The sequence below is a fragment of the Carya illinoinensis genome, chromosome 7 (assembly GCF_018687715.1).
Source record: "Carya illinoinensis cultivar Pawnee chromosome 7, C.illinoinensisPawnee_v1, whole genome shotgun sequence".
Taxonomy (NCBI): Eukaryota; Viridiplantae; Streptophyta; class Magnoliopsida; order Fagales; family Juglandaceae; genus Carya; species Carya illinoinensis.
Genome location: NC_056758.1, coordinates 15,079,978 through 15,093,490, shown reverse-complemented (window position 1 = coordinate 15,093,490; position 13,513 = coordinate 15,079,978). Strand labels below are relative to the sequence as shown.

The 13,513-nt window shown below is 40.3% G+C and overlaps 1 non-coding gene across 1 annotated transcript; it reads left to right on the top strand.

The window, feature by feature from the left end:
- Nucleotides 1–1,428: 1,428 nt before the first annotated feature.
- LOC122317639 lies at nucleotides 1,429–1,536 on the top strand. Its single transcript, XR_006244563.1, has one exon. It is a non-coding gene; the product is annotated as a small nucleolar RNA R71 (small nucleolar RNA).
- The last annotated feature ends 11,977 nt before the right edge of the window (nucleotides 1,537–13,513 follow it).

Here is a 13,513-nt window from a genome sequence, read left to right as displayed (position 1 = left end):
GGTAATTTTATGGATCTATCAGCCCACTGCAGTGTGATCGAGGTGGGTTGCAACTCTTCTAATCCTAGTTTGTCATACACACTATAAGGCATCAGGTTCACACTAACCCCTAGGTCTAGCAATGCATGCCCAATCTTTGAATTTTCAATTATGCAAGCAATGGTAGGTGACCCTGGGTCCTTATACTTGGGTGGGGTGTTGCTTTGAATGATAGCACTGACTTGCTCAGTGAGGAAGGCCTTTTTTTCTATTTATTTTTTTATTTTTTACATTTAATTTTCTTTTGATGGTGCAAAGGTCCTTCAAAAATTTGGCATATGTGGGGATTTGTTGGATAGCATCCAACAAGGGTATGTTGATCCTTACTTGTTTAAAAACTTCCAGGATTTCAGCCTAGTTTTTATCTTTGTGTAAGGAGACTAATCGTGTGGGGAAAGGAGCAGGTGCTGTGCAGTGCTCTATTTCAGCTTCTATGCAAGGTGGGGTAGAAGTCTTACCAGTGGTGTCTTGCTTAAGAGTGGGGTTTTCCAGAGTTTTACCACTTCTCAAAGTTATGACAACTTTTACTTGCTTCAAGCTTGAGTCTTCAGCCTTTTCTGACACTTGATGAACATGTCCTTGAGGGTTTGGTTGTGGTTGTGCAAGGAATTTCCCTTTCTCCTGCACACTCAACATTGTGGTTAGCCTTGTTAGTGACCCTCTAATAGCATTGATAGCTTGTGAGTTTTGGCTATTTATGGTAGCTTGCCCTTGCATGAATTGCTGAAGGGTTGTTGCCATTTGGTGGACTGTCTCTTCAAGGTTTTTCCTCTGTCCAAAAACTGGTGCATGATATTGAGATGGCCCTTGCCCCACTGAGGTAGGCGTGTAATGATAAGGTCCATGTGCTTGGGAGGAGGATTGAGCCGGGTGCTCGTTCCTCCAGCTGAAATTTGGGTGATTCCTCCATTGTGAATTGTAAGTATTTAAAGATGGTCTTGCAAAAGGTTTGGTCACCATGTTAACATCATTAGTTTGGTCCAAGAGGATTTCTTTAAAAGCTAGAATAGTAGGACATTCACTAGTTGCATGCCCTATATCCTAACAAATTCTACATGTTTCGGGGATTTTCTAGACAGCTTGGACCTCCTTGGTTCTATCCACATCTAGGGTATCTAACTTTCTAGACATTACTGACAATCTAGCATGTAAATAATCAACCTCCCTTAAATTGTGTTTACCCCCTCCAGAATTGGTTTTCAATGGTTCTGTTCTGTCATGAACATCTAAGTGTCCCAAGATTGAGCGTTGTCAGATAGGTAGTCAATGTATTCAAAGGCTTCTTCTGGTTCTTTATTAAAAAAATCTCGATTGCACATTTTTTCCACAAATTGCCTCATCTTAGTTTGTAAACCCTCATAGAAGAAACTAATTATTCTCCAATTTTCATACCCATGATGGGGGCAATCATTAAGTAAATTTTTGAACCTCTCCCAACATTAGTAGAAAGTTTTAGTATCTTTTTGTGCAAAGTTCATGATCTGTCTTTTTCATGCAGTAGTTTTGTGCATGGGGAAAATTTTCTTTAGGGACTCAATTTGCATTTCCCTCCATGATCCTATGGTTCTAGGCCTTAGGGAGTTCAACCAAGTTTTGGCTTTGTCCTTTAATGAAATAGAAAATGCTTAAGCCTAATCACCTCTTCAGTGCAAGTCCTATCCATGAATGTGGAGCACACTTCCTCAAATTCTTTGATATACAAATATGGGTTTTTTGATTCCATCCCATGGAATCGAGGTATCAAAGGAATCATGCCAGATTTAAAATTGAAATTATTGGCATTTAAGGGTTAGATGATGCATGAGGGTGAACTCGTCCTAATAGGCTACAAATATTATCTCAGAGTCCTATTAGGGTTCACTACTTCCCTCTCATTGTGTTCCTCTTTAACCATGGTACTAAGACTTTCAGAGGATGATTCAAATGTAGGGGTGGGTAGCGGGGCCCCGCACCCCGCTACCCCGCTCCCGTTCGCCCTGCCCCTGCACGACGGGGCGGGGTACATCGCCCTGCATGGGCCGGGGCGGGGGCCCCCGCCCCGCATCTAGTTCCCCTAGCGGGGGCGGGAGGGCCCAACCCCGCCCCGCATTTCCCCCGCCCCACCCTCACTTCTATATATTATATATATATATATATATTTAAACATTAATATTTATATATACAAAAACATAAATATATGTTTATATATATAAATATATATTTATATTTTACAAATTGTGTATATATAAATATATATTATAATTTGTTAGACTTGTTCACAAAGTATGCATTAGTAGATTTAAAAACTATATAGTTTAAAAACTATTACACTACAACTTACACAAAATATGCATTAACAAATTTAAAAACTACATAATTTTTAAATTATAGTTATATTTACAAAATTTAAATTTACAATTTAGATCTAAAAATATATTTTTTTATCACTTTTAGATCTATAAATAATTTTTTAAAATAATAAAATATAGTCAATATTTAAAGTGGAAATAAGGCAGGGCAGATTGGGTATCCGCCCCGCACCTCGCCTAGTCGGGCAGGGTACCCTGCCCCGGAGATATGGGGGCGGGTGGAGGGGAGAAAAACCCCACCCCCGCACCATGCGGGGCAGGGTGCGGGGAGGGGGCTACTCCGCACCGTATGGTGCGAGTAGCACCCCTACTCAAATGAAAGTGATTCACAATCTGAGTATGTCACAGATTTTGTTCTAACCAGTCTAGAAGAAGGGTTAGGACTCCAAGCAGACATACAAATTCCCAATAGAAGCACCAAGATAACACCAAAGTTGGTGTAGAATGGTGGCAGGGCAGTAGTCAACCACACACAATTGCTTTTTAGTTATTACTCTAAGTTAATATGGGGCAAACAGAGCACATAATAGATAAAGGAAAAGAGAAAAAAATAATAGAAAGAAAGGAGTTAGGGTTAGAGATCACCAAAGTGTGAAGAGGTTCACAGTGAAACACAACTTGAAATGGCAGATTATGTCAGCATTGAAAATTTGCCATTAATCCCCGGCAACGGCGCCAAAAATTTGGCTCTTCTTTTAAATTGCATTCCAAGTGCAGAAGGTGTTCAACTTGAGTATAATGGGAGTCCAAGGTCGATTTCACAGGGATCAAGGCATTTCCAGTTTTGTTTGCACTAAGAAAAATATTGGAATTAATAGAGTCAAGAGAATGGATTTTTAGCTAAACAAAAATTCTTTAGAACCACGGGACAAGTTTAAGTGACAGCTCAGGAGTTAAAAATAAAGCTTGCTACCCCTCTAGAAATGCTTAATAGGAACAACATGTGGTGTATTAAGTAACACTATGAAGTTTATAACTAAAATAGGCAAGAAGCCAAGCTATGAGCATGGACAAAGGAATCCAGTGAAGTATTTAGAACTAAGTTTCTCAAGAAAACCTTTAAGCAAGTGCCTAGGCTACAGGTCCTCTTTGCACCGAGGGGTTTCAATGGGGATTGGCATTTATAAAAACCATCACATGCAATTTCAATCAAGAACAAATCATACGGAGAATGTATATGATTTCAACACTAACAAACACTTTCTACATAACCTCACAGATTTCATCTTAACATCAGACATTTAGTAATTCGAAATTAGGGTCTTTGTCGCTTAAGCAACCATCGTGCCCAGAGTTAACATTGAGTCAAAAAGGATTACAGATGAACCTCTAAACTCGATTTCTATGAAACTGATAGAAATTCATACGAGTACAAATTAAAACCAAAACAAGAACCAAAACCACCAAACAAAACCCCACTGTGCAAAGGATTCCCTTGACGTAGGTTACTCGAAGATTTACCCTTCCATCAAGTATGAAAATAAATTGTTAAAATCGAAAAAGAAATGATCCATCACACCAGAAAATAAATTGAGGACTACTAGATTAGTGATGGCAGATGGAAGGGCGACAAGAGTGGCATGAGGACTACCGTCCAAGGCCCCAATAGAGTGAGAACCGAAGAAAGCAAAGGGTTAGGAGGGAGGCCCGAAGGAGCCTTGTGAGTGCAAACAACCTAGTGGGTGAGATTTGCACAATCGTGAGAGGATACATGGGAGGAGGTTAGACCTCCTTGGCCTAGAAGGCCCCCCCAAAGGGCTCGATACGAGGAAGTGTCGATAGTGAGAAGGGTAGTAGCCAATACCAGGAAACATGCCAGGGGAACAGTGATAACCTTCAGTGAGAAAGACGAGAAGGGAATCCTCCACCCCCATGACGATGCATTGGTAGTCACCATGCAGATCGCCAACATCACAATGCGAAGTGTCTTGGTTGACAACGGTAATTTAGTAGACATCCTATTATGGGAGGCTTTTGTTAGGATGGGAATCAGCCTAGATCGATTGGGCTCGGCTCCGATGCTGCTCAAAGGTTTCACGGGAGACATCATCTAGCTAATGGAGGCCATCACACCATTCGTCCTAGCCGAAAAGGCTCAATGATGACTAACTTCCTGGTGGTGAAGTCCCCCTCCTCGTACAACGTGACATTGGGACGCCCGACCTTGAACAGCCTGAGGGCAATAACCTCCACATACCACCTCAAAATGAAGTTCCCCACAAACTTGGGGGTTGGCGAGGTCCACAACGAACAGGCACTTGCTCAAGAATGCTATGCCTGAAAACTAAGGCATGAAGTGAAGGAGGTCAAGATGATCAGAGGGTACCGAGAGGTTTCCAAACCACCTCCCCCATTGACCTTGACCGAGTGGGATGGAGACATCCAAGAAGAACAAATATTGTGACAGGTGGACCCAACGAGCCCTTGGAACTGGTTTCCACAGACCAACAATGGCCTGAACGCATCGTGTGAGTGGGGACTAAAATGGCTCCCGAGTTAAAGAAGGTCGTGAAGAGACTCCTTGCAAGCATCAAGATGTGTTCAGCTGGAGTCACGACGAGATGCCTGAGATCGAGTACTCGATCATCGAGCATTGCCTCTATGTGGACTCCACGACTTGGAAAGTCAAATAGAAGTGCCAGAACTTCAACACGGAAAAATACGCGACCATAGTTGAGGAAGTAGATAGACTCTTGGTGGCAAGATTCATCCGAGAAGCCCATTATCCCAAGTGGTTGTCCAATGTCGTGCTTGTCAAGAAGGCGAGCAGGAAATGAAGGATGTGTGTCAACTTCACAGACCTAACAAGGCATACTCAAAGGACAGCTTCCTTTTGCCCCGTATTGATTTGATAGTGGACTCAATGGTGGCCACCCATTGCCCAGCTTCATGGACACATACTTCGAATACACCAAATCTGAATGTACCTGGATGATGAGGAAAAGACCGCCTTCATCACAGATCAGGGACTCTACTACTACAAAGCCACGTCGTTCAGTCTGAAGAATGCTGGTGCCACATGCTAGTGGCTAGTCAATTTGATGTTCAAGCAATAGATTGGCCGAAACATGGAGGAATATGTGAACGACCTGCTGGTGAAGAGAAAGAAACCCAAGCAACACCTGCCAGACCTTCGAGAGGCTTTGTTGATACTCCGAGGATATCAAATGAAGCTCAACCCTTTGAAGTGTGCATTCAGACTGGAATCAGGAAAATTATTGGGTTTCATGGTCTCTAAGCAAGAAATTGAGGCCACCACGGAGAAAGTTGAGGCAATAGTGGGGATGCCCTTCCCTTGCAATCTACATGAAGTTTAGAGGGTCACAGGGCTGGCAGTGCCCTGAACCACTTCATTACCTGATTGACCAATCGGTGTCTTCCTTTCTTTAAGGTCCTGAGGAAAGTTTGGGAATGGGATGACGACTGCGATGAGGTGTTTGCCGAACTGAAAAGGTATTTGGCCCACCCTCTACTTCTTAGCTAGACCATGCCAGGTGAGAACTTAACCGTGTCTACAATGCTGACCAGCGATATGGAGGAAGGACAATGGCTTGTCTATTACACGAGTAGGGTGTTTCCCAGAGCCGAGGCTAGATACCCATAAACAGAGATGCTAGTATTTGCATTGCTAGTTACTACGAGAAGGCTAAGGTTGTACTTCCAAGCCCACCCAATGAATGTGCTCACCAACGTCCCTCTCAAAAAGATCTTGTAGAAGCCCGACACGTTTGGTCAACTGGTGAAATGGGCAATCAAGCTAAGTGAATTCAACATGGAGTACCTACCCCGCACAATGATTAAGGGTTAGATGCTGGTGAACTTTGTGGCCGAATTAACTAGCTTCCCAAAGGAGGCACAAGTTGCACCCAAAGGGAAGCCTTGTCAGGTCTATGTCGACAGGTTGTTCTACCAGGCTGGAGGGGGTGTAGGGGTGCACATCATCACTGAGCATGGGGATGAACATGACTACGTGATAAAGCTCACCTTCAAGATGACCAAAATCGAAGTTGAGTACAAGGCACTACTAGCAAGAATATTGGTGGCTAGGCTGCTAGGAGCCACGAAGTTGAAGTAAAGGCCGATTCCCAAGTTGTAGAAGAGTTCTCCACCAAGGGTGAGAAGTTGAAAAAATACCTCTAGAAGGTGTGTGAGGAGTGCGGCCTCTTTCGTTACTTCTACATACAAAAAATCTCGAGGGGAGAGAACAAAAAGGTGGATTGGTTGGCAAAGGAGGCAGGAGGAAATCCTCATTCCCGAATGTACCATGATCAAAGCAGTCAATGCCCCAGCCATCAGGGTTGAGGTGTCGGTTGCCTCTTCAGCATCACCCGAATGGGCTACAAACATCATGAAGTTCCTTTGGTAGAGTGAGGTCCCATATGACCTGGAGGAGGCACGTAAAGTTAGGAACAGAGCCACACAATTGACGCTGCTCAGAGGAGTTCTGTACAATAAGGGTTTCTCTGAACCTCTCTTGAGGTGCATTTGAGGCCTAGTATGTACTAGCTGAAATTAATGAAGGAATCTATGGGAGCCATTCAGGCAAAAGGACACTAGCCGCAAGGGTGACTCAACAGGATATTATTGGCCCAACTCCTTCCAGGACGTGAAATACTTGTCAAGGAAAAGCCCCAAATGTCAAGAACATGTACTAGTGTTGCGCTTCCCATTAGAGTAATTGACATCAATCATGTCCTCATGGCTCTTCACACAGTGGGGAATGAACTTGATTGGCCTATTCCTAGTGGCTAAAGGAGGAATAAATTTTGTGGTCGTAGCGGTCACCTACTTCACAGAAGCGGAAGCCTTGACAACCATCACCACCTAAGCCATACTGGACAATGGCAAACAATTAAACTACTCACACTACTAGGAATGGTGCCTTGAGTTGGAGATCAAGGTAAAGTACTCTTCTTCAGGAAACCCATAAGCCAATGGATAGGTCGAGGCATCCAACAAAACTTTATTGGCCACCTCGAAGAAAAGGTTGGAGGCTCATAAAGGAGAATAGGCCAAAGAACTCCAGAGGGTGCTGTGGGCCTATAGGATGACCATCAGAACCCTCATGAGAGAGACACCTTTTGCCCTCACCTACATAAGCGAGGTGATGATCCCTGTTGAGATAAGAATGCCCACATACCAAGTCCAGCACTTCGACCCAAACCTTAACAATGAAATATTAAAAGAAAACATGGACCTTCTGGAAGAAAGATGAGAAGAAGCTGTGGTAGAAACGACGAATAACAAAAGGAAGGTCGAGTAGTACTTCAAAAAATGAGTCAGACTACGCTCCTTCAATGTAGGCAATCTAGTATTGAAGTAGACTGGGGTGACCAACCAGGAAGAAGGAAAACTGGGGCCATAATGGGAAGGCTTGTACGTAGTGAAAGCCAGCAATAAACCTGGCTCTTACTGCCTCAAGGATGACTGAGGCAGCGAAATCCCCCATTTTTTTTTTTTGAGAGTAACAGCCAAAACCAGCTGCTTTCTACTAAGTGAAAAGAAGGGAAATAATTTTCCAGACTCTCTATTGCTGCTGCTCCTAGCGTCTAAAAATGAAAAAGAAAGGATAGTGAGCAAAACAAAAATAGCTGCCTGCCGTCTAAACCAAGAGAAAAGAAAAATAATTAAAACTAAAAGACTACTCTCTAGTCTCCCCCCCCCCCCCCCCCCCCCCCGTATGAAATGAAAAGCTCCAGCCGAATAAAAACAAGTTGAAAAGTAAAGAGCCCGTCTGTCTATGCGTGATCCCATGTGATCTCCTGCTGCTGCACGTTCAGCTATCCGGAAAGAAGAATAATTCTGCTGCTGCTGCACGTTCAGCTGTCTTCCATCTCTCAGCTTCAATGACAAATTCAGTGGAATAATCCTTTGCTGTCCGAGTGTCTGCAACGTGCTGCCTCATAGATGCTAGCGTGATCTTCTGCTGCCTCCCATTCTTCTCCTGCAACGTGCTGCTTTCCAATGAAATGATGCATGAGCTGCATTGCTCCTGCTTTCCGAGTGTGTGCTGTCTGCTGTGTTTGTTGCTGCAGGTTTATTGCATGTGTGAGCTACTGTGGTCCCAAGTTTTTTGCATGTGTGAGCTGCTGGTCCCACGTTTTCTGCATGTGTGAGTGGCTGGCTGTGAGTTGCTGTTTTGATGCATGTGTGAGCTTTAGTTCTCGCTCTTTGGGCTTTTCTCGATTCTTCCATTTCTCTTCCAAACCTTTCCTGTTATAATAGAAATAAAATTGAAATATTTATTTTCATATAAAATAATTGCATTATAAATCTTCAAAAGCACTAAGAATATCAAAATTATCAATTGACTCAAGTATTGTGATCTATTGCATAATTAAGTACTTAAATCATTTTTTATTAAACAATTTATTCACTTAAGTAACTTAATCATGTAGTTTTAGCGCTTCATCACACCCCCCAACTAGCTTTTTGCTAGACTCTAGCAACTAAAGTGAATGAATTCATACGAAGGTGAGATTTCTAAATACAATTTCAAAAGAAGTTCGAGAATCACGTGCCATGAAATAGACTTGTTGAGTTTAAGAACACTAGAGATAGATTAATCTGAATTTTGTATCAACTAAGAGATTTATACACAATTTAGTTAATCAACCAAGGGAATTACTTGTAACAAAGCTTGCTTTCTTTCAAATGCATGGAAATGGGGTTATAATTCCAAGCTCGACTACCAAGAGACATGAACAGTTTCAATCACAACAACCAATCTGAGAAAACCACATGGTCTTACTCTAATTCAAAACCATTGTAGTGGCGGCTTTCACGCTATTACACTTTGAAAGGCGCCTACTCCTTTTTTTTTTTTTTTGTAAGGACCCCAGTAATAGGCAGCCTTTTCCACTACACAAATGTATTTTTTTTTTATGTTTTTAGATTTCCTAGTGGGGGAATCGGACCTATGAATGTGCGCCTACCCACACTTTCACAAATCAGCCCTTACCACTAGTCTACCTAAAAGATTCTTCTTTCTATTTTTTTTTTTATTTATTTTTATTTATTTTTATTTTTGATCCCTGGCTTGTCCCTTTTCTCATTTAATTCATTTCAAATTTCTTCCTAAGCCATTAGGATATGGTTCATTAGAGTCTCAAACAATTAAAGTGTAAATCAACCAACAATGACTCAATGTAGTCTTTCTAGGCCTTCCGGGTATGTGTTGTGTGTGTTTTAGCAAAACTTTTAACATCTTTCCCTTGGTTTAACAACTAAATAAAATGGATAAGTCTCTCTTTTGACATATACTCATATTTGCACTACATTCCACATGTTCCATGACCTCAACAAATCTTTTTTTTTTTTTAAACTTTCCAGCATGTAAAATTCAAGAATGAGGAATTTAATTTGCTTTCAACTCATTGCTAGCACTCCCCAAGGTGGACCAAAATATGTCTAACGCATGCAAACAGAGAAATAAATTCTCTTCCACCCCCCAACTAGATTGTAGCATTGTCCTCAATGATGCAAGAGAAACGAAATAATTTACACAAAGAGAGCAGTTAAGGGGCAAAAGGAAGTACCTGGATAGCTTTGAAAGGAATGCAGCCAAAATAAAAGATAAAAACTGAAGAACAAAAGAAGACAATGAAAAGAAATAGATAGATCAAGAACCATCAATTAGGATCAAGCAAATGTAGAGTAGATTCCTCAGGTACAAAGTTAGAAATAAAAGGCTTGAGCCTTTGATCATTAATCTTAAAAATGTTACCATTGAGAGGATTCATTATCTCTATAGCACCATGACGAAAAACAGTTGGTACCACATAAGGCCCACTCCATCGAGACCTTAACTTACTAGGGAACAAGTGTAACCGAGAGTTGTACAATAACACTTTCTGATTAGACTCAAAAGTCTTATGTTGGATGTGTTTATCACGAAAGTTCTTCATTCTTTCTTTGGACAACTTAGAGTTGTTGTAGGCATCCATCCTCAACTCATCCAACTCAGACAACTGCAATTTTCTCACACAACCAGCTTTATCAATGTTAAAATTGCATTGCTTAATGGCCCAATACGCTCTATGTTCCAACGCTACAGGCAAATGGCAAGCTTTGCCATACACTAGTCTATATGGAGACATGCCCAAAATGGTTTTCAAGGCTGTTCTATAAGCCCACAAGGCATCAAACAATCTCAAAGACCAATCCTTCCTGTTTGGGCTAACTGTTTTTTCAAGAATGTTTTTAATCTCCCTATTTGCTAGTTCAGCTTGTCCATTGGTTTGAGGATGATAGGGAGTAGAGATTTTGTGATGGATACCATAATTCTTCATTAAGGCCGAGAAATGCTTGTTACAAAAGTGGGTGCCATTATCACTGATTATGGCTTTAGGCATGCCAAACCTTGCAAAAATATTTTCTTTCAAAAATTTTAAAACAACTTGATGATCATTAGATTTGCAAGGGACTACCTCAACCCACTTAGAAACATAGTCAACAGCAAGCAAAATGCATAAATAGCCATAAGAAGAAGGAAATGGTCCCATAAAATCTATTCCCCAATAATAAAAAATTTCAATCACTAGTATGGGTTGCCTAGGCATCATATTTCTCCTAGTGATTCCTCCTAATTTCTGACAAGGTTCACAAGTTTTACAAAAACTAAAGGCATCCTTGAACATGGTTGGCCAATAAAATCCGCTTTGAAGAATTTTGGCCACTATTTTGTGGGCTGAAAAATGCCCACCACAAGCTTCCGTATGGCAAAAATTTAAGGCACCAGAAATTTCATCATTGGGCACACACTTCCTAATGATTTGATCTGAACAATACTTGAAAAGGTAAGGATCACCATAAAAGAAAGATCTCACCTCATGCATGAATTTTCGTATATCTTGAGCGCTCCAATGAGGTGGTGTTTGTTCTGTCACCAAGAAATTAACTATATCAGCAAACCAAGGCAAATTCTCAACTAACATAAGATGTTCATCAGGAAAAGAATCAAGAACAGGTGTCGGTTGTTCAGTTTCAGCAACTGTGAGCCTAGACAAATGGTCGGCTACCACATTCTCTACTCCTTTCTTGTCCTTGATGATAATATTGAACTCCTGGAGTAAAAGTATCCATCTAATCAACCTTGGTTTTGCATCTTTCTTTGTCAATAAATACTTGAGAGCTGCATGGTCAGTAAAGATGACTATAGGAGAACCAAGAATATATGCACGAAACTTCTCTAAAGCAAATACCACAGCAAGTAATTCTTTTTCAGTAGTAGAATAATTTTTTTGAGCAAAATTCAAAGTTTTACTTGCATAGTAAATGACATAAGGAAGTTTGTTCCTACGCTGTCCAAGAATAGCTCCTATAGCAAAATCACTTGCATCACACATGATTTCAAAAGAAAGTGACCAATCAGGAGGTTGAAGAATAGGAGCAGTGGTTAGCAAAGTTTTAAGCCGACAAAAAGCTTCTTGACACTCAGGTGTCCAATCAAATTTTACATCATTCATTAATAGCTTACATAGAGGCTTAGAAGTAGAGCTAAAGTCTTTGATAAATCTCCTATAAAAACCCGCATGCCCAAGAAAAGATCTAATGTCTTTTATTGACTTAGGTATAGGAAGTTTAGAAATCAACTCAATTTTTGCTCTATCTACTTCAAGTCCTCTAGATGAAACAATATGTCTCAGAACAATGCCCTGTTGTACCATGAAATGACACTTCTCCCAATTAAGTAGCAATTGCTTCTCTTCACACCTGGCTAAAACAGCTTGTAAATTGGTTAAACAACTCTCAAATGAATCACCAAATACAGAAAAATCATCCATAAACACTTCTAGGGTGTTCTCAATCATGTCACTAAAAATGCTAAGCATCAAGTGTTAGAAAAAGTTGCTGGACATACTTTTTATTGCTTCTTAGATGGATTCTCTAGTTACTATCAATTAGAAATAGCACCAGAGGATCAAGAAAAGACCACCTTTACTTGTCCTTTTGGTACTTTTGCTTTTAGGAGAATGCCTTTTGGTTCTTTACTTTTCAACTTGTTTTTATTCGGTTGGAGCTTTTCATTTCATACCGGGGGGGGGGGGGGAGACTAGAGAGTAGTCTTTTAGTTTTAATTATTTTTCTTTTCTCTTGGTTTAGACGGCAGGCGGCAAAAACTTGACTCGGTCTCGAATGTGCTTACAAGTGTAGAAGTGTCAAGTTGTATCAAGGATAAGTCCAGGATCGTATTCCACAGGGACAAAGGGTTATCCAAGCGTATATGAGATTTTTTTTAGTAACAAATGTGTCGATTATGAGAGATGAAAATAAAATTAAAATGCAATGCAAAAAAAATCGAAGTTGAAATTTTAGTTTCTAATCAAAAAGGCAAATTACCAAACACTTGGGTTGGGTTTGAGACTCTTTATTTCGGATCCTAGATAATTTTATCGATTAACAATCCAATCAAGACATTGATAAACGGAAGATAAAAAGTTGTGCTCAAGTTTTGTAATATTTTTCTAAGGGATTCTCTACTTTACTAGCCAAACACACATTAACAAACAATCGAGAGAAGCTTTGATAATTTTCAAGCTTTTGTTTTGCCTTACGTCAACAACAAAATAAGAGCAAGAGCCGCAATCTATTTTCAATTTAAATCTGACTAGTAATATAGTGAAATCAACATTCAATCACAAAATATTGCATTAAACTAGAACCTAAAATAAATTAAGTCTCATTCCACAACCCAAGTTTTATAAATTAGCTACACATGATATTTCTAACAACAAAAATTAATCTAAACAAAGCCATATTAAAATCTGTGAGAAAATATTTAAATGAGATGAAAACTAATATTGTCCGGCCGAAAGAGAAAGGAACAAGTATAAAATAAATTAAGAACGAGCACAGTAAATGAAAAAAAGAAAGAAAAGAAAAAAAAAACAAATACCAGCCGAATAACAATGGAGAAGAAAAGTTTCAGTAAACAAAGAAACGATACTAAAAAAAATAAATGAAGCCCAACGTCTATGGAGGAACTCCCAAACGAAAGCAAGAAAGAAAACTAAAATAAAGTCAAGCAACCCACTCGTAGGTCTGCACCTCTACCAAGCACTAACCAAGAAAGAATGAAAATAAACTTCCAATAAACACCTCCAGACACCGAAAACGCAAGAAAG